General features: G+C 42.5%; 1 long non-coding RNA gene across 1 annotated transcript; it reads left to right on the top strand.

The window, feature by feature from the left end:
- Window positions 1-270: 270 nt before the first annotated feature.
- Window positions 271-19,122, top strand: LOC137863865 (uncharacterized). The gene is made up of 8 exons (XR_011101196.1): window positions 271-963; window positions 1,033-1,140; window positions 3,060-3,136; window positions 3,225-3,283; window positions 3,900-3,960; window positions 14,853-17,041; window positions 18,263-18,402; window positions 18,839-19,122. It is a non-coding gene; the product is annotated as an uncharacterized lncRNA (long non-coding RNA).
- The last annotated feature ends 1,977 nt before the right edge of the window (window positions 19,123-21,099 follow it).

Here is a 21,099-nt window from a genome sequence, read left to right as displayed (position 1 = left end):
TTTGGCAAAATTTTCTGGTCTACAGCCCAGAGTGGATCTAAGATGTTCAGGTAAACCAAATGTTTAAAGGCTTCTCCAAATGCAGCTGCTGAGCTGTGGGGTCTGTGAGAAAGTAAAACTTTGACTGTGCCAAGTTTTTTAGTCCTTTATATTTGCTGGTCACCCTGTGTTCCTGGTCTCATTCTGCCTCTAATGATTATTTCTGCCCATTAGAAAGCAGCCCTGGGGCTGGAAGACACAGGTGAGACCCCAGGGCTGGGCTTGCTTTGTAGCCTGGAGGCTGGAAGGCTAGCAGGCAGGTGGTGCCTTGGCTGGCTGTGGGGGCTTCAAACATGGGTGTGTGAACATCAAGTGTGTCACCCAGGGTGAAAAAACATACCTAGATGTCCCTTGGGACTTTGTTGGTGCAAACAACACCATTTCCTATCACAACCTGCTGTTCAACTGTGGCACTCATTGCCACAGGAGACTGTGGTTGCCAAAAGCTTAAATGGTGCAAAAAACAATTAGGTGAGTTCATGGAAGAATGATACAGCAAGGGCTATTACACACCCAGAGACTGCCTCCAGCTCAGAAAGTTGCTAAGCCCAGCTCACTGGAGACTGTCAGAGCACCCCAGGCAATTATCATTGTGTGCTTATCCTGTTCTTAACCTTCTTCTGTGGACATCCACAACTCATTGGTGTCAGAGACAAGACACCGGGTTAGAGGGACTTCTGCTCTGAGCCAACCTGGCCATTCACGTGAGACAGGAGGTGACTTGTTTTCATTTCTGTTTCAGGCAGCGCTAAAAGACGTTAAGTTTGTATGATCTCATTGTTAAGTGATGTGTGCTCTCGGTGTCTCCGAGAGCTGTTTCTGTTACAAAGAGCCTCAGATCACCTTGAGGAGACATTCCCCAGGAGGGTGGCTGTCATTTGTGCATCCTGCTGAAGAACATGTGCTGGGGTTTGCATTGTTCAGGTTAGTAAGGAAGAGAGGGAAAAAAAAAAGATTTTTTAAAAAAAGCAGAGGGTGATTTGACAATTTCAGTGTCAGCAGGAGCTGATCCCGGCAGTTCAACGTAATCACTGAAAGCAGAGAAAATCCAGGAGATTTCACTGGAACTGAGCAAGAGCTTGACAGCTGGCAAATGCTAATGTAAGTAGGCAACTGGGAGTGTTGGGTGGAGGAGGGTGGTGTCATTCAGCATCGCTTAGGGAAGTGCCGTTTACATCTGAGAAGAGCCAAGAGAAAATTTGCCCCTCTTTGCTGAGCCTGCCTCCTCTAACACAAGTTTCCACCTGCTTGCTCCTGGGGTGCCAGGTGGATTTCTGTGCTTGCAGAGTCATCTAACACAGCAGGGGTGCAGCTGGCACAGGGAGACCTGCTTCCTCTGCTGTCTGGGCTGTTGGTGAAGGGCTTACTGGGCTTTTTGTGGAACCACTAGATCCTGCCCTAGGAATGGGGTGGAGAAGCAGTGGCTGCAGGGGTTAGCACAGGGTAGAACTGCATGTCCAGCCCTTCTCTCCCTCTCCTCCCTGTCTCCCCCAGCATATTTCTTCTCATGTGGATTTCTGCTCAGATAGCCTCTCTTTCTTTTGGAGAACTAAAGGTAAGGGTAGTGGTAATGGTGGTGTGAGGCTGCTGTGCTTTTTCTGCTGGCAAAGTTTTGGTGTTTCTTGCAAGCTGCTGGGGGCTGTGGAGCCCTGTGTTCTCTGGGAGCTCAGCATCCAGCTCCATTTCTGTTTTTGTGCCTCCATGGTCTGGAGGTGGGACTTTGTCACCAAGGAAAGCTTTTTTGGATAGAAGCAAATGTGGCCATTCTTGTATTGGAGTTGAACTTCGCACACAAACGCCAAAACCAAAGCAATATTCTCCTAACAGTGACTTGGTGCAGTGCTGCTGGCAAGACCTACCCCAGTTTGGTCCCTGTTTGCATCAGGGCAGCATGCACAGTATTTAGGCTGTCAGTACACCAGCAGTGCCACCCTTTGCGCTTAGCAACATTTCTCTGGCTATTGTTCCTCTTTGTACAATTAACTATTTAGCATTTGACAGCTCAGAAAAGCTTGACTGTGCTCCAGAGATGGCCTACGAGCCACCCACAACCTAATGGTCCGAAATTGCTTCCAGGTCTCTATTTCCAACAGCCTTGTCCAATGCATGAAATAACAAGCTGAAGTTATGAGACCACGTGTTAGAATACATCAAAATTGATTACTTCTGCACCCAAATAATAACTTTGTTGTCTCAGGATAAGCTTTTTTGGCCTTGATATTTTCCCTCATATCACCTGATCATATTAAATATCTGTGGTGGACACTTTGATTTTGTAAATGAAAAAAAAAATCAGCAGGTGATGTTTTAAGGCTGTAACTGCAAAGCATAGTATTCTCCAATTTCCTGAATGGCATTGTGCTATTTGGTGTTTCAGAGGTATTGTTTCCTATCATAGACCATATGTAGCATGGGATACACTCCAGTAATTCTTCATAGAGGCTGAATACTGAGCAGTTACATGTAACGTTAAAGCATCAGATTTACAGGATGTGTTCTGCTTTGTTGGCTACTGTTAATAACAAAGTTCTGTAGAAAGATAGAATTTGTTTTTCTGCAATCCAGACTGCTTTTGCATGGCTTATTTCTGTTTTCCTCTGAAATGTTTAGTCTTAAGGCTCTTGCTAATTACTTCTACTTGGACATTTCTGCAGGCATACCCACCTGACTGATGATAGGCTTCAGAAGCTTGTGGGTGTGTAAATTTGAATTAATTATACCATATATGTCTTGAAAATTGACTTGCCTAATTTGCCCAGCAGAAGCTGTCACTGTTAAATCCAGAAAGCTTATGAGGATAAACATCTTGGGATTCTGATGACCCTCCAAAACACTTCAGGCAGACTACAGCTAAAATCTGTTAGACATGAGGTCCTGTGCCTGGAGTTAGAGTTGATGGGCATTTGGAAATCTAGGTGCATGCAAAACCCAAACACTTTACAATTTAATGTTATTGTAATTCACAAGGTGTGGAGGCATGATCTCCTGGCATTAACCACAGATTTTCACTTTGTTTCCAGAACGAGCAATAAGTGGTGCTGGCAGCAGGGAATAGAGGTGTGTGCAACCCTTGTCACCTCACCACGTGAAAGCCTTGGTGGGTGTAAGTTCATCAGCCAGTGTGGTGGCTTCTGGGGTCAGCACTTCTGGGGTCACCACTGATCTGGGGATCCTGATTCTGGCAGAGCCCTGAGGAAGCAAGTTACCATGTGGTGAAGGACCAGCTGCTTTGGTAAACTAAAAGGTAATATCAGTTCCCACAAGATGTGTCAGCTCTTGGGATATCAGTTTCTTTGGGATGGGGGGACCAGACTTGTGCTGAGCCCTCCAGCTCAGACGTGCTGGGCCATGTTTATACCCTGGCCTAAGAGCACTGGTGTGCAGCTGCAAGGCTGGCAGGGGTCCTGCCTGTGGTCTGCCAAGGAAGAGCTTTATCAAAGGCTGGGCATTTCTAAGCATTATTTTGTACCTGGAGTGTTGATGTTTCCTTAAGAAAAACATTGTGATGCTGAATTTCCAGTGCTGATCCTGCAGCCTCTTAAATCTTATATCTAAAAACTAAAGGGGATGATAATCAGTGTTCCTGTGAGGAACACAGTCAAATGGAGTAACAGAAAGCCAACCAGCCAAACAAAACCATAAGGAGATGTGTTTTTAAAAGGAGAGAGGAAGCCATAGATGTTGAACACAGGCATTTGCCTGGGTCCAGAGCAGATATCCTGTGCTCCTTCCCTGTGTTGTGCTGGCAGCGTTGCAGCCTGCAGAGCCAGTTCCCTCCACGCTGGAAGTCACCCAGGTCTCACACATCACTGTAAAAAGTTTCATTTCAACATTTTTTTTTTTTTTTTTCCCCATGTGAGGAATAAGGAGAGCAGGAAGGAGAGAGGAAGTTTTGTCAGAAATTTCTGAATGAGCCCAAAGGTAAGGCTTTTTACATTTCAGTGAGAATGGGAGAATTATATACTGCCCTACAGAGCCAGACTCCTATATCCTGTCTAACTCACCTGTGTGGCTAATTTGTCTTTTTATATTGTTAACTTTAAGGTGCTTTACATCAAGGTTAACTCTACTGGTAATTTGACTTCATTGGCACCTAGAACAATGAACTGTGTAAGCTGCATTTTTATAGCTAGTATATGAAAGATTTTTTTTGTCCTTTTGCATGTGCTCCTGTTGGGCTTTGTCTTCATTAGCCTCCAAGCATGTCTCTGACAGGAGAAAGATCTGCTCCTGGTCATGAGCAAAGCCAGGGGATTTTCACACAGGCCATGCTATGAATTTGAGAGGAGGCTCTGCCATGGCTGAAATTTCTTGTTCAGACTTCAATGCTGTCTGATTAATAAAATGTGTTAATTTACATCCAGTTGGAAATTAAATAGCGGCTCTGGTGGGAGGCACAAACAGCAGCAGCTCTTTTCAGAATATGTAAGAGAATGTCTGGGGACTCTATATAAGCTACGGGGGTTTGCAAATGTGATGAGCTGCTTGACGAGCCCTCATGGGTCACAAATGCAATCGTCTCATCTTCAAAATGATTAAACAATATATGGCAGGAGTTGTGCATAGGAGAGGTGGCACAGTCTGAACTCCAACACAAAGATGGAAACAACACAGACTACCTTATTAATTTTTCAAGCTCCTTAGCATCTTATATGAAAATTAAGGTGTAAATAGGTTAATTACAGTGACTTTTTTGCATTTTTTGATTTTTTGCAGCTATGCTTTCCATAAGAATCTATATGGTTTGGCCAATGTAGAGTTGAAAACTTGAAAAGATCTTGTTTTAGACAGGATCAGCATGGAACTTAAGGATAAATATTCCATGAGGGAACAGAATCTAAATAGAGTTTTGAAAATAAGTTCGCAAAACTTAAATTAATAAATTTAACATGAAATAATAAAACTCAGAAATTACAAGATGTGATGAATTGGAAGAGCAGTCTGTGGCAACCCAAGTGACCTCAGTGAGTAAGTGGTACATAGGAGGAAATGAACTTCCCAGGCAATGCTGGGCTCCTGCTCCTTCGTGGCAGTGAGGGCTCAGTGCAGGATGTCTTAGGGTAACTTTGCAGGAAGCTATTTGAAGTGTGATTTCTTTCCTGAACTTGCTATGCCAGGGATTAACAATTAGGAATGATTTTGTTATTAGAGTAATTCCATATTTCATTTATTGTGTTTATTGCATAAGATGATAGCACACCACGAAATGAACCTGGAGCAGCTGAGTGATTCAGCTAAGTGTTTGTTCTGATGCTGAAGCCGGTTAGTGATCAATTACAGTTCTGTTATTCAAGAAAAATCTAGTTTTCTTGAAAAGTCCAGGAGCATTAATTTCTGTGTGTCATTACAGTGGAAATCAATAAGCTCTGAGGTTGTTATTCTGGCTGGTTCTAGAAGTCTCTGTATTGGACAAAAGAAACTTGAAAGCTATGCTTCGTATGATATTTTACATTAATTTTAATCATATCATTCTCCCTTTTATGACATGCCTCTCTGGTGCTCATAAACCAAGAAATGAGTATCATCTACTAACACTACAAGTTTACATGAGAATTAGTTAGAAGCAGAATTTGCCTGTTTCTTTTTGAGATTTAATACTTGATGGTTATGGCATCGTGAACCTTTTCCACAACTTTGTACATACATTCAATATATTCCCTGCTCTGTGCATACTTCACACCTGTCAGAAATGCACATAAAAATCAGACATCAGTTATCTCAAGATCACATCAAATCACTCCACAACCACGCAAATGCAATTAAGATAAATGTTCATACACACACATACACAATAAGATTCCACCTAGCCCTGCCAACCTTCCAGCTTACAATTAGAGTGAGAGGTACATATTTGTCTATAGTATATGCATGTCTTATAAAACTGTTTCTTTTCCTTTAAAATTATTATTAATTTCTTTATTATTATTATTATTATTATTATTATTATTATTATTATTATTCCCACCCCCCCCCAAAAAAAAAAAAAGTCTTTTAGGTATTTGGTTCTAACCAATTGTTTTTTTCATTGGTTTGGGAGTTTTCTGTTTTTGCATGTTTTTATCTGTTTCCTAGGGCTGTCTGTCCCTGAGCTCCCAAGCACATGTGTATCCATTGCCTGATGAAGATCCTGTTTTATTTAGGCTCCCTCATCAGCTCCACCTTTGACTCACTGAGTACATTTTAATTAACCACCTCATTGGCTGTAGGAGAAATATGCCTGCAAATCCAGGCTGACAATTTGCATGAGAAAAAATAAAGCGAACAAAAGCTTATTATTAGAATACAGAAAACACTGCAACTAAAATTTGGTTCACAGAAAAGAAACAGCAGTTCCACAGCTAATTGCCAAAGGAGCTACACATGCATGAAAAAAAAATCAATATTGTTGATGAATTCCCTTCTATTTTGCAGTTAAGGATATTTAATTTCTAATGGTTCTCAGTATTTGTGTGTATGAGCATCAAATAGCAGGAAGCACAGGAACGCTGCCCAACATTTTCCTTATAAGGAAAACCACGACCCCAGTTTCTTACAGTCAGGGCCTTCTGTTTGAACTCTAGGAAAATTAACAGCGTTTAATAGAAAAATGGAATTAAGTACACTTTTAAATAGTAAAAATAAAAAAGTGCTTCCAATGACATCTATTTTCATAATAGTGTTTTGCTGAATGAACAGCTTGGACAAAAGCACTGGTAAATTGCCTGAAAAAAGACTGCCTGACACTCAAATCGTTACTAATGGTAGGCAGCTCCTTCACTTCTTATTATATTTCCTTCTTGGATTTAATCCCATCCTTCTCAGTCTGTTATGCAGAAGGACACTACTTTGCTTAAAGGGTTATCAATGTCACCAAGCACAGAAAAAGATCTGGGTACGTTTTTAACACTTTTGCAGACGGGAGTCGCATGTACTATTGAGATTCAGCAGAGCTTTTCTGAGGCTGGAAAGCTGTCAGAGAGCCTTTCCAAAGGCTGACATCTGGGAAAATCCCAGTGATAGGGACTCTGTGTAAGAGTCACTTGCTGCGCAACTGAAGAGCTAATTAACACAGATATTAATTTCTGAATTAGAAATGGACCCTAGTTGTGGAGCAGGGCTTCCCATAGTGGGGGCAAAGTGCTGCTGCTGCAGGGTTTGCCTGCAATGAGGCATCTGAAGAGACAAAATGTCTCTTCCCAAGTGCTTTTGCAAAGTATGCACTGGTCCTGCTTGATCCCTAGTGAGGCAGCACCAGCTTTTCTGCTGCATTGTGGTGCTGAGTATCCCCAGAGAGAGGAATTGTCAGCTGCTGTTCCATCTCTAACCATGCAGGACATTTTCCATCTTAAGTCTTGTTTTTGCTGCTCTTCCAGTAGGATGATACTTGGAGAGTTGTGGCTAAATCTCTCTTAATCTTAACAGTATCTTCGGGCTCCACTGCCCTAATCTCGCCTGGTCTCCATCGGCTGTTTCTATGGCAATTCCCTGGGGAGTTTTCCTGTTATCTCAGTGAAGTTAACCAGAAACAAATAAATATGTTTGAGATGAAGTGGTGTTGGAGAGGACTGATGTGGTGGTCTGGGAAAAAACAGCAACAGCAACAATAACAAAAAAGAATCACCTGGATGGCTGGATGGGGCCTGAAGCTACTGTGTTCAAACGTTTTGCATAAACTGCATTTGTCCTCCATGGTGCCAGAGCAGTCCCAGGTAGAGTCAAATTTTGCTGTACTCTTAAAAACAAACAAACAAACAAACAAACAAAAAAAAAACACCACAGTATTTAAAAACAAAGAGCCCAAACACACTAAGCCTGGAGGTTCCTAGCCAGGGAATGGGATTTTCACACACAGTTTGAGAAGATCAATAGTCCCTGTTTGAATCCAAATTATAATAAACCTGATGTCATGTCTCATTAGCTGGCACCTCTGCACAGTTTCATGCACTGTGGCAAGGGGGGGGGATGACAGTGTGGGTGACAGCCATTTGTCATCTTGTCCTTGGGAATGCTGGGGAAGCAACACTATTACCACCTGTCCAGGGGCACCAGACCCAGTGGTGGTGCTCAGCAGGGGCTGTGCTGGAAGGACAAAGCCTCGTCCCCCAGGCTGCCTGCAGCCACCCAGCCTGCGTAAATGTCCCTTACCCCCGGTACTCCCTGCAGGGTGTGGAAGGATGGTGAGGGGTGTGCCTGGCTGAATGGCAGTGGTGCTCTAAGGTTTAGGAGATTCTCCCTTATACGGAGCTTGAGGGCTGTCATGGTACAGTTTCTCCAAATGAATAATCCAGGTTATCCTAAATTAGAAGGTTTAAGTACAAATTCAAAGCCCCCTCCTTTCCCTCTCATTTCAAGCCTATGGATCAGACCTTTCCCACCTTAATGCACTTTTCCTTTGCATTTTAGATCACCATAGACCAAGTTATTGTTGGCTGGTGGCTGTTTGAAAGCTACCAGACCTTTCCTACTTGTTGAACATGCCTTTTTGAGACAGGAAAATTTCTCTGCTGGGGAGCTGTGACCTGCTGGTGCTGTCACCCTGGGGAATAGAAAACCTGCCTCCCCTGCGGTGTGAGCTGCAGATGCCATCCGCCTCTTTCCCTTGCTTTCATTTTTGGATACCAGCCATGGGTTGCTTATCATCAGTCCTGATCCCTAAAACTGAGGTGCTGATTCTAATCTGCAGCTGCAGCTGGGTTTAAATCTTGATCTGCAATCGGTGAGTCTGAGCGCTGAGTGTGCAGAGACATTATTAGATTATTAAATCAATGACACTCAGGTTATTAGTCACACTCATCCGCATTACCTGACACTGTAATGATGTTCTATTTTTACTTCCATCCTGCTAATGTCCCAGAGGTACTGAAATTATGACCAGAAAATTAATTTCTATACATTTGAACAAGAAATAGAAGTATAGGGAATAATCCCATATTGACAGTATAAATCCTAACGGAATTGTTTAGAAAAGCAATGGGGAGAGGGAAAGGGCTGAGAATGGTGCCTCACATGCAGCCTCCTCTCTGTGCTGCAATGCCTGGCCCTTAAGGGTACGCTGGCTGCTAATAACTGGGCCAGGCTATTTTAGCTTGTAACTCATTTGGGGCAATTAGGACTCCTGAGCTGGCATTAATGATTTCTCTCGTTCAGCCAATACTTTTTTGCAGAATCCCTCTGTTGTCTCAATGGGCTTTCTTCAGAAGTGAAATCAAACCCAGTAAATAGAGAAAGGCCAGCATGTGGCAAGATGTTGTTTATATTTTCAAAAATTATTCAAGTGCAAGCAAATTATCATCTCAGCCCCCAGGTTGAGGTAAGAAGGGAGTCCTGATCTGATGGCACCTGAAGGCTGCATTTGGAGTTATTTCTGCTCTGTGTGACTAACCATCTGCAGACGGGGAGGAATCAGTCCGTCACTGCAGAAAAACACCACCAAAGCTGCTGAAAGTCCATCCCACCCCTGTCTAACACACCAGCACTGGCACCTTGCCCCTGCAACTGGGGGGACACAAAAATTCGGCTTGAAGGGCCTGGCTCTCCCCTTTGAAATCCCTGGGCAGGAGCTGCAGGGGGGTATGAACACGGGGTGATGCTAGAGTGGGATGGGTGGAGAGTGCTGGAGTGGGGATGGAGACCTGAGCTCAGGGAGAGGGGCTGGAAAGGGTGAGCTCAGCAGCGTACCTGAAGTGCTCAGCCCGTGCAGCTCTCTGTGCAGCACAGCTCTTCTGGCGGAAAATGGGGAGAAGCAGGGAAAGCTGTTTGCACCCTTGCCCACACCGCCCATGGCCCCCATTACTTGCAGTTTCCCTGAGTTTATTGATTACTAGGAGCAAATCTATGTATTGCTTGATACTAACTTGGTTTTAATGCAAGTCTTAATGATGCATTTATTTCATATTTGCAATTAATGTAGAAACAAGTGTTGGTATTCACTGTGCCAAAAAAGGAGCAGAGTGATTTTCTGAGGTCTTCAGCTGGGGAATTTCCACTTAAAAACAGAGAGATGTGTGAGCATAAGTGCGTGTACATTGTTTGTACCTGGTAAATGTATGTGGCAGGGTGTTCTCATGAGCAAAGCTCATAGTAGAACTGTAATGAGATGAGTTGTTTAGGTGTAATTAAAAGATGTGGTGAGAACTTGCATGGAAATCCTTTTCTCTAAGCTTTGGGATCCCTGCTAATAAGACATAAACATTTAGCAGCTCAGCTGGAGTACAGTGTGCTCTTTGGTTAAACATTAAAGGGGCATTGTCAAGTGGCTTTAATTAATTAGCTCGGCTTTAAATGAAATCAAATCAATTTGGAGCAGTTAGGCTCAAAATTAAAGTTGTTTTCACCTGGTGGGAAATGTCCTTCAAATTCTGAACATCTTACAGACAATGAGAATTAAAAATGCCTTTAAGAAATTTCATCCATGTATTTTCCTTTCCCTTTCCTATTTGTGCAGAGAATGGACAGTAGGCTGATGATCTAATGTTACTGTAATTGTCATAATGACAGTACATCGAAATTAAGCTTTTTAGTCTGTGTACATTGCAGTCAGCATTTACTTGACATCTTCTAGATGTGCAGCACCCAGACCCATGCCAAGCCTGGATAATGGAGTCTTGAATATACATTTTTCCTTTTTTATTACAACTTCTCAAGGGGCATTATTGCCCTTGTTGTCACTGTTCACACTAACAAGTAAATAGGAAAGTTGTGGAAATAGGTTAGTTTGCACATCATTAATGTAATTTCTGAGCACAAGGGGATGTTACTTATGTTCAACCCCAATTATCTCTGAGTTTTCTGCCCACGTTTGGCCATGGGACAGAAGCTTCAAGAGTTACAAAATTCTTGGAGGTGTTGTGAAAGTCCACAGCTGGAGAGGGAAGGGAGACCAGCCTGAATGATTGCCTGTGCGAGATGGTGCAAGACAAGATCAGGGATGGAGGTGACGGGACAATTCTGTTCTCTGGTCGGTGGAGGAGAGGGTGTCTTCCCAGCCTCCATGCAGGGGCTGCTGCTTTCTGTTTTTCTTGCTCTTTTCAGAAAACAAATGCTATTCTTGATATTGACTTTTTAAAAGCAAAAGAATTGAACAAAATGAGAGTGTAGGCACTTCTTATTAGGCTGGCACAATACCATATATTACCTTAGATGTTTTGTGTTAGATTTAGGGGGGAAAAATCAACACAAACTCCCCATGACACAATAGACCATAACTGCTGGAAGCCGTTATGGGCTATTATGCGAAGCCGTTACAGTCTATTGAGTAAATAATCTACAGATTAAAGCTTTCTAAGTACACAGTAACTTGATAGGTAACCAAAGAAGCCATTACGGTATGTCATGTCAATAAGAGGAGGATTAAAGTCCCTTATGTTTTGTACAGTGACAGGGTCTATCTGCTGTAAACCAGTGTTAAACAAAAGCAATTGCCTTTTTGAAACAAAACAAAAACACACACACACACAAACAAACACACACACACATAAAAAAAAAAAAAAAAACTGAAGTCCGGTTGTGTTCTGGGACTGGGGACTGGCGGGGATTCAGTGCAAGGCAGCTATTAATGCTTTAATGTTTTACAGCCAAGAATGATGGTGGCTGCTCCTAATCTGCAGCACCCTGGGTTCGCCCCCTCCTGTGCAGTTTGCAACCAGAGGTATCTGCTACAGAGAAAGGAGTTTGTGGGTGCACAGCTTCCCCTTTCCCTGTGCCACTCAGGTCCCCCTGGGCATCTCTCCAGCACTGCCATCCCTGGGGCCATGCCTCCTGGCTGTGTCACGTCCAGCATCACACCTCCTTCCAGCATTTAATTACTCTGGATTCCCAGTCTCTCTGGTGTGTTTAATATGAGCTATGTAAATTTCTCCCAAGAATGATAGGATTTTGACAGTCTGATTTGCCTCACAGGCATACTCAAGCCAGCTCATTTTCTCTTCCCTGGAATTTCTGAGTGGTCGGGTGGCATTTGATTATCATTGGTTGGCATATCTGAGCTCTGGGGTTGAGCATAAAGATATTTTAAATTTAATAGGTTTAAGATGTCATTATTTCCATGCTGATGAATTTATACTTGTAACCAGAGAAACTTAGAGCATTTAATGAACTTATTTAGTTCATGGTGCAAGCTTTAAACCCAATCCTGAGTATAAAATTAAATCATGTTGGATAAAAACTAACACCCAGAAGCTAAAACTGAACTGGGTAAATGAATGAATTTCAAAAGACAGAATAAATACAGACATAAGGCACCTAGGGGACAGATTTACGAAGAGTTTTTGCACAGTTTTCAATGGAGCTTGTAATAGCATAAAAGTATTAAATCTGATTTACTGGAAAGGATTTGTACAGTATTTCATTACCTGCTTCCCAGAGCCAGCAGCCCCTTCCCCATCTCTCCCACCTTTAGCAGGAGCTCTGGACACAGCTGAACGTGTGGCGGAGAAAGCTCCGGCTTTGTTGAAAAGTAAACAAGAAACCAGAGAAGGAAGTAACGCAATCCAAGAGGATCAACAACATCGTTCTATGAAAATCAATTCTAATTCTAACCCAGTCAATACAGAGCAGCCCCGCTTCACCAGACGGGAGATGAATGTTGCATTCTTGCCCACGGGACTGTGCTGCCCGCCCTCCCCAGTGTGCTGCGGGTGGTGGTTTGCTGAAGCTGACACAACCACAAGGTAGCTTTGAAGTCTCCTTCCCAGCTCTGTTAGGCCTAGGCTTTTCTGAGTATCTCTAAAACCCTATAAACCTTCAGAAATCGTGCAAAGAAGGTAGCACCTTCTTTGGTAACATGGGGGGACTGCAGTATTCCCCATAAAGAGCTGTCCACAGCACGAGTGGTCATGAGACACAGGCCAGGTTTGAAAATACCTTAAGACACCTTTTCTATTTGAAACAATTAGAAAGCCCAGGTGATGAGGAGCAACTCTTGATTTATACCTGAGGACCTCACTGAAGATGTAGCCAGAAATGAGCTATTCCTTAGCAGTGACTATTCTTATAAAATTCAGCATCCTTTTGGAAAAACATCCTGGAAAAGCTGTATTTCACATTAAAAGAATGAAATGATACGGAAGAATGAGGAAAGAGGGTAAGAAGAAATTGGAAGAAATATTAAATTAAAAAATATATATTGCCTCAATGTTATCTGCAAACAGCTATTGCTCATTTGATGCTTACCAAAATCATGCAAATGCACCAGAAATCAGGCCAGCAGGATGACAGTGGATGATGTATATTAGAACTAGAGATCTATTTTATGTGTCCAAAGAGTTTCTAAAATAGAGAATCACAAAGTGGACTTGACAGGACTAGGCTCTCACAAGACTGACCTTCTCCTGGACTGATAAAAGGTATGAGACAAGGACTAGGAATCAAGTCCTCGATCTATTTTTACAATGGATAGAAATTTCAGTAGAAATCTTGCATGTATCTGGGCTGAACACTGCCCAAAAAAGAAAGGAACCAGAAAAAGGGATGAGTGAGTGGTGAGGTGGCAAAGTTTGCAGGTGACACAGATCTGTGCACGGTAGCCAGACCTACAGCAGTGGTTTGCAGAATGATTTACAGAAATAAGTGGCTGTATGATATAAACTGGCAGGTGAAATTCAGCACTGATAAGAGCAAATTAATGCCCCTGTTAAAACAGGTCTACCTACATATACAGAATGATGGGCTTTAAATTAGCACTTACCTTTGACAGAAAGATGTTCTGGCACCTTTGCAGCTGCTCCAAGCGTTGGCACCATTCTCATAGCCATGGGGAGAGTGAAGAAAGGCTCTGAGAACAAGAAGCATTGCTATGCCAGCGCTAAATCCCCACACCTCAAATCCTACCTGCAGGTCTGATTGCCCCTTGCAGAAATACCATAGGAGAACAACAGAGGGTGTGGAGAAGGCAAAAGAGATTGTTAGACCTAAGGGCTGGCCTCTGCGGAAGAAAAAGCTAAATAAGTATAGGGCTTTTACCTGCAAAGGACAAGACTGAAGGGGAAAAAGGTAGAGGTCTGGGCCATCATGAGTGATGTGAAGGTGAATAGGGACAAGTTATGCTTGTAATGTAAGAGGAAAAGCACTAAACTCCTAATTTGGGAAGAATAGGGTTTGTTGCTTGATTTATTTATTTTAAAGCACAACGTTCAGCTGTATTGCTGAATGATCAGCCGCCAATAGAGCAGGTCAACAATTTTCCAGCAGAATAGTTTTCTGAGCCCCTTTCTGTTGGAAAATGTTGATTCAATGGTATCAAGATGCTCTGTGGGAACACGTCAATGCCATCAAAGCCATCAGCAGAAGCCAGACATCTGCCCAGCCTCCTTGCCTGCTGCCCAGCTGGCTGTCTCGCTGGGACAGCTGGGCTACCATGCTGCAGCCAGCAGCCTGTTTGATTTTTCTTTACTTTGTTGTTAGTCTATTTGTATTACATTTTTCCTTCATTTTAACCTTTATATTTTATATTCAATATACTTGCAGCTCTAGAAAATACTCCATTACCTATCACAATATCAAGTGTCAAATCAAAGTAACAGTAAGCCAATGAGTATAATTTATATTATAATTTAAATGAGTTTTTAAACCTGCATTTTAAGATATAAAAATAAACAAATGTAAAAAGTATGTGCAGTAAGAAGTAGGTACATTTTTATTTGCATATCATATCATCCATTAATATAAAGTTATATTTTATGTTGTATAAAGCTTGAGTCTGTGAAGACAAAATAAAAACTATACTTGAATCTCTTTCTAACTTATTGGGCTAAATGACAATGGCAGAATGCAATTTCAGAATTTCATTCGATGGGCAATTTCAGTGTTTTGATGTGTTTTGTTGCTTCATTTTGCAGATGTTTCCATAAAGAGCAGAAAAGTTGGATTGAATGTTCTCTCTGTTTAAATGAAAATAACTATTCGTAACCTGAACCAAGGCCAATGTATCGTGCAACATGGATGAGTCAGGTTTTAAAGGTAGGTGGAAAATCAACAGTATTGGGGGTAAAATGAGCAAGCAAACCACTTCTGTAGTTGATACAGCACTGGAAACAGCACCTAACTATGTTAAAAACTCATCTTTGTAATCTGATGTGGGAAGAAATCAGAAAAAATAGATAGCTTTGTGACCTGCTGGGATGATTTCCAGTATTTTTGTTTTGCCTGCAACAACTAGCACCTAAAACAGAACAGAAACCTACAACTAGATGAATATTGCTCATGCTATGGATGAGGTTGTCACTGGCTGCAGGTGGTACCAGTTCCTGTGAGATAACCAGCCCTTGCTCGTCACTAGATAAGCAACCCTTTGCAATTCACAGCATGCCTATTTTGATTTGAAAGGTTTTAAAGTCGGGTCCATGCAGTCATGTGGATGATTTGCAGGGCTGATTTGAAGGTTGTTTTCCTAGCAAGCTGGTGGTGCAGGAGCAAATTAGCGCAATTCCCAGTGCATGATGAGCTGCGGGAGGGTCTCTACAGGGCATCACTTTGCCATCATGGCCACCTCAGACAAAAAGTAAAGCTCAAGTGAAAGAAAAATGTTTTCTTCAGCAGTTTCTGCAATCCCTCTGATGCCTGGAGTGGTGCAGGATGAGTCCAGCACATAACATCTATGAGGCTCCTCTGTGCTCTCAGGGTGTTCATGTGGAGCCAGTGAAGGAGTTGGAGTTGCAAGTCATGCATGGTAAGTCACAAAGGAATCACTCCCCAACATCACCCCTAAATCTAAAGGGTTTACTGCCATCACTTCTCTCTTTCTGGGGTGATTATTTTCAATAATTTTGAAAACTCGGCTGAGATAACTTCAGCACAGGGAACTGCTGCACCACAGGCCACCATTAGCAATTAAAATTAGATAAACAATTAGCCTGTGAACTTGGCACTCAGATCACTGCTGCCTCAACAGCCTCTGCAGGAGCCACCTGAAGCCGCTGTAGGGCTCAGCTGCCCACCATTCCTGGGGTCAGAGCAGTGCTGGCAGGCTGGGGTGTAGTGGGGATGCCCAGAGGAGGTGCCAGCACCAGCAACGGGACTCCAGGGTATATACTGTTATTTATTACACTTTCATTTTCTTTTTCTTCCTCACTTCTTCATCAGGGCACTGGAGGGAATAGGAACATGCTATCTAATTTCCTAATTTTCCTGTCAGCTTTCTGGCTTTCAAAATGATTGCAGCAGAAATCTATAAAATGAGGACGAGGGAAGCAAACTTAATACCATTGTAAATCTCCAAAATGGATGCAGAAACACAGTACTCAAATAGAAGTAAATAAAAGCAAGGAGAGATTCATTCTGGTTTTCTTCTCTGTAAACCTACTGGCAGCTTGGAATTATTCAGAAAACAACATTTAACTGAGAAAAAGAGAACCCTGTAAAATAGTAAAGATTATACCGTAAAGCTAAGCACCCTCCATAAATCATAGCTGGGAACATTGCTAAGTTATAGGAACCTGCAGATGGCTGTCATTAAAGGGAAAGAGCCTCTCCCAGCTTGGCGGGCCACACCGTACCATGCTGTATGGCTGCAAATCGAACTGCTTTCATGGGGGAGCCACAAAAGTGGTTTTAAAATAGGAATTTCAAACAGAAGCTGCATGAGCTGTTCAGCAGGACTCAGGCTTATCATGAAACCACAGTGGTAATTTCAGGCCTGATTTACAGGAGAGCCTAATAAGCCTCTCCCATTTAAAATAATACGGCAGTAGTTTATTGTAGTGTTGTCTGAAGCTGGAAGAGCAGTAGTGGGGCTGGGTGCTCTGGTAGCAAGCGTGTGCCTAGCATTGTCCCCATTTCAAACAGGGACAAAGGGGGGAGGGCTGCTGAATGGGGTGTGGAGTTGGTGTTGGGAGAGGTCGGGGCAGACCAGCAAGCTCCTTCTCTACTCTACTTTCCTGTGTGTTCACCTCCAGTATCACTGCTTTATCCTTTGGGATGAACTCATCTGGGGCTTCGACTCAAGAAACAGCAGGGGAGATGCTCAAAACAAGCCTGTGAAGCTGAAAATAGCACACCTCAGTTGCTGCTGCTTTCAGGATGTCACCAGGTGAGCTCCTCTTGGATTATATGTTAAGCCACACCATGATGTAGCACCATGACACATATAGCCCCCCATGGTGTGGTGCCCTCTATTATGCTGAGCATTGAAGGTATGTGGGGATGTCCATGCCAGCACTTGCAGTGTGTGGAGCACTGGGGTGAGCCAGGGCTGCGGCAGGAAGATATGGATCACACCATGCACCCTTTTCCAAGAGCCTCTGTAGAGGTTTACCCCTACATATTGCCCTGAGATACAAGCTCTCCCTGGGGTGCCTCTGCACCAGGTGATTCAGATGGAGCTCTGGCAGTCACAGCACCCAAGGGTTGTAACCAGACCTCTGCAAACCTGCCTTTGTTCTCAGCTTGGAAACACTTTGCCCCACTCAGCCATGCCTGCCAAGTACATGGTTGTTCAAGGTCACTGTTTCTAATATTGTCAGGAACCTTTCCTGATACGAAATGGCACAGCAGCTGATTGCATCGACTTTATAAACATTTTTTGCAAACTCCCACTACCCCACCCCAACCTTCCTATGCCTATTGCCCTGTTTTCGCATTTCCACAGTGCTTATACCTGCCAGTGCAGATTTGCCAGGCTCACTGCTCGCCAGGTCAGGGGATTTCCCACGTACTGACCAGGTTCCTTCAACTGCTGTACTCTCAATGCTTTCCAAAAACATGGCCAGGAGGAACTGGATCTCACAGTATTTTTCTTCTCTGTCTTTGGGTGAACTCAACTGCTCACTGCACCTTCAACAACAATGTTTAGCTTCTTGTCACAACCCCCTTCTGTGCTTTGATAGAAAAGGGATCACCAGCAGATGCAATTTCTTTCAGTGCTGGAATTGTGTTTATTTTACTAGAATTGTACTCCATTTATCTGGTTGCAAAGGGACTAGGCAATTTATATTGGCAGTACTGAATGTACTGAGACTGGCAGTGGTCGGGCACTCACGGCTTGTTACCCAAGGAAAGTTCAGAGCATACTAATTTATCCCACCACGGAGCAGCAGTAGAAGAAATGTACAATTGATATCAATCAGTCTTACATTAGTAACACTGTAAACATTTTTTCAGATGGTAAAAGATCCAATAAATCTATTTTATTCTGTTTCATTGTAAGGTCCAGTTCCTCCTTTCCATCATACAAACAACTTCCAGGTAATGGAAGGGATATTGCATTCCCTATTCACAAATCACAGTTTGACCTATTATTTGTAATTTTCAGTGCTTGCCTTCTTGTGTGGTGTTCATAAAATGAGATTAGAGTGATTTACAATAGTGAAAGATGGAACAAGACTCAGAGGAGATGTGACTCATTAGACATCATCCTGTGACTGTTGGAAGGAACCTGCATCACTCAGAAAGGTATGCTGTGATTTTCCAGGGCAGTCTGGTGGATTTAGACCTACCCTTGAGGTGTTTCAGTACGAAAGCATCTGAAGAACCACCTGAAAACATGACCTACCGTCCCTGATTTTATCTTTTGTGAAACAGCCAAGCAATTCAGAACAAAGGCTCCCCCTTCCTGACCATCTAAGTCTACTTTATGATATTGCTCTAAAAAGGTTATCTTGAAAATGTGTGAAATTTTAAAAAGAAAAAACAAACAAACAAAAAAAACACATGATACTTTTATTTGAATTAAATATGGAGGAATTATACTTTGGTTGTAATTTATAGTGCTTCAGAATTATCAGTATTAGTTATGGCTAGAGAGTCTGGCTCTTGTTGTGCTTGGGACTTAAAGAACTTGCTTCCCTGGTCTACAAACCAAAAATACATTCATCTGTTCTGTTAACAGGCATGAGTTAGGCTTCTCTGAGCAAATGAAAAAGAAATAGGAAGAACACCTGAGGGGTTATTTTATTGAGCAAGGAAATGAACTCCAGAAGAAGCTGTTTCACTGTTTGGATTCATTCATGGTACTGAGAACCGGTGAGTGGATTCCTGCGTGGACATTTGGAGGTTGGTAGTAACCTTTCTGTTTTAGTGTCTCTTGTTTCTTGGTTTTCTGTTCTTGAGCATCCACATATTTCTGTCAAACTGTTTACTGCATCCCCCTAAAAAAAAAAAAAAAAAAGATAATTGCTTCTCTAGAAGCAGTGCTTGCCTTTGCTCTCTCTGAGCAGACAGGATCCGTAACAAATGACTCACGTGCAGTAATTACACTCTATTCCTTCCTATCCTGCATTGATTATTCAGATGTGGGAAGACTAGCTCTATCTTGAATAAAATAAAAAATCTGGAGACCCAAATATCGAAACATTGTTTTGTTGGTGGTGTGGATTTTTTCACCTCCTTTGTTTTTCAGGTACTGTTTACAGCCATGGTATAGTGAAAAGATGAAACATTTATAAACAAAACCTCCTGTCAGACTGCTTGTAGTTTATGTTTGTTTAAAGGACAATTTTGTGTCACCTCTTTGTATTTTAATAGTCAAAATAAATTTTGCATAATAATTCAACTCCTCTCTGCTGCCTGTAATGACTTTCTGCATTTTTCTGATGGATGTTTGTATTTGTTTCCTATGATTTACATGACCTGACGTCTCATACAATGAGCTTCCCAGCGCAAATGCCATTTGTGATACTCTGTGCAGCACTAATCTATCATTAGATGACCTTACAAGAGCTGGGGTCATGGATTCAATCAGTAAAATGTTTCAGGGTGTAATTAATTAATCCCCCCCCCCAACTGTTCGCTTAAAACTTGATGAAAACGATGCTTTTTCGTAACACTTCTTCAATACATAGGGTTTGTTTGTATAATCAATCACGCTAAGTTGGGGAGTTCTTAGTATTCATGGCTTTGTCTTTCTTGGAACTTCCAAATGTTTATTTTCCAGCATAATTTAATGGTTTAATTAGCCAAACAACCAGCTACTGTACTTGTGAAAGTATATTCAGGTTGTGATTTAATAACTTGGGGACAGCTGTGTTTTTGCCTTTGCTGGGCTGGATTGTGTTATGTGGGCTGCGGAGCTGGTCCAGCTGCAAGTGGGACTTCCCAGCTGACTGTGCCCCCATCAGCCTCGCACGATGCTGAGCCATGCTGGACTGTTGCAAAGATAACAGGTCTGCTTGTTCCCCACTGTAAATTTCTTATCAAACAAACGAAAATCCATAGTCTTCACCTTTAGCATCCTTTGCTTGTGGCTGTATAGTTTAAAAGATAATGCAAATGTCAGAAGCAAGGGCTGTGGATGAAGATTTTCAAGCTGTGGTTCAGACCACCCTCTGCAGGTCTATGGTTTATTGCCAGCAGTCCCGACAAAGCCAGGTTTAGTTTCCCCTTCCTAGAATTTACATCTTCACCAGAGAGAACCCTGGGACCTGCACACTGGAGAGCACTGACAACCACTGCACAGCACCTGGTGCAGTTGTCCTAAAGGCTGTCTGTCCTGGCAGCCCAGCTTTCTGGAGAGCATCTCCAAAGTAAGGGCAGGAACCTCCTGGTACCCAAAAAACATCACAAACCTCAGCTCTCCCCTCCTGGCACAAAGACTTGTTTGACTCCTGATCTTACTGAAGTAAAATGTTTCACTTCTTGCAGAGTTCTCACCCTGGAGATGGGAAATGAGAAGGAAAAAAAAGGAAGAAAGAATTATAATTTTGCTGCTTTCTGGAACACTATTTCACGATATGTCAGCATGAGGTGTTGTCTGAAAGACTGTACTATATAGGTGAGCCACACAAATGTCCCCAGACCTGATGTGTGTTATAAAAGATGGTGCATTTTATCTCTCTGACTCTATGCTGTGTTGTGCACATTTTATTTTAGTAAAAGAAGCAGGTGTATTTTTGTGTGCATTCAGCCATCTTTACACCTAATAACGTGAATATCCAATTTACAAATGGCTCTGGACCCATCCTACAAAACTCTGTTGGGAGAAGGAGATGAGGTCTTTGCCAGCATCACTCAGGAGCAAGCCGCTGAGGCAGCTTGTAAGGAGCTGAAAGCCCTCAGCAGCTTTGCAATGAATTCCCTGAGATGATGTTATTATGTTAACAAGTTTTCTCTTATCCTGTCAAGGTCTTAGAGAATCTTTCTATTGACCATTAA

This window comes from Anas acuta, chromosome 13, assembly GCF_963932015.1.
Source record: "Anas acuta chromosome 13, bAnaAcu1.1, whole genome shotgun sequence".
In the NCBI taxonomy this organism is placed as follows: domain Eukaryota; kingdom Metazoa; phylum Chordata; class Aves; order Anseriformes; family Anatidae; genus Anas; species Anas acuta.
This window is presented reverse-complemented; position numbering and strand designations above follow the sequence as displayed.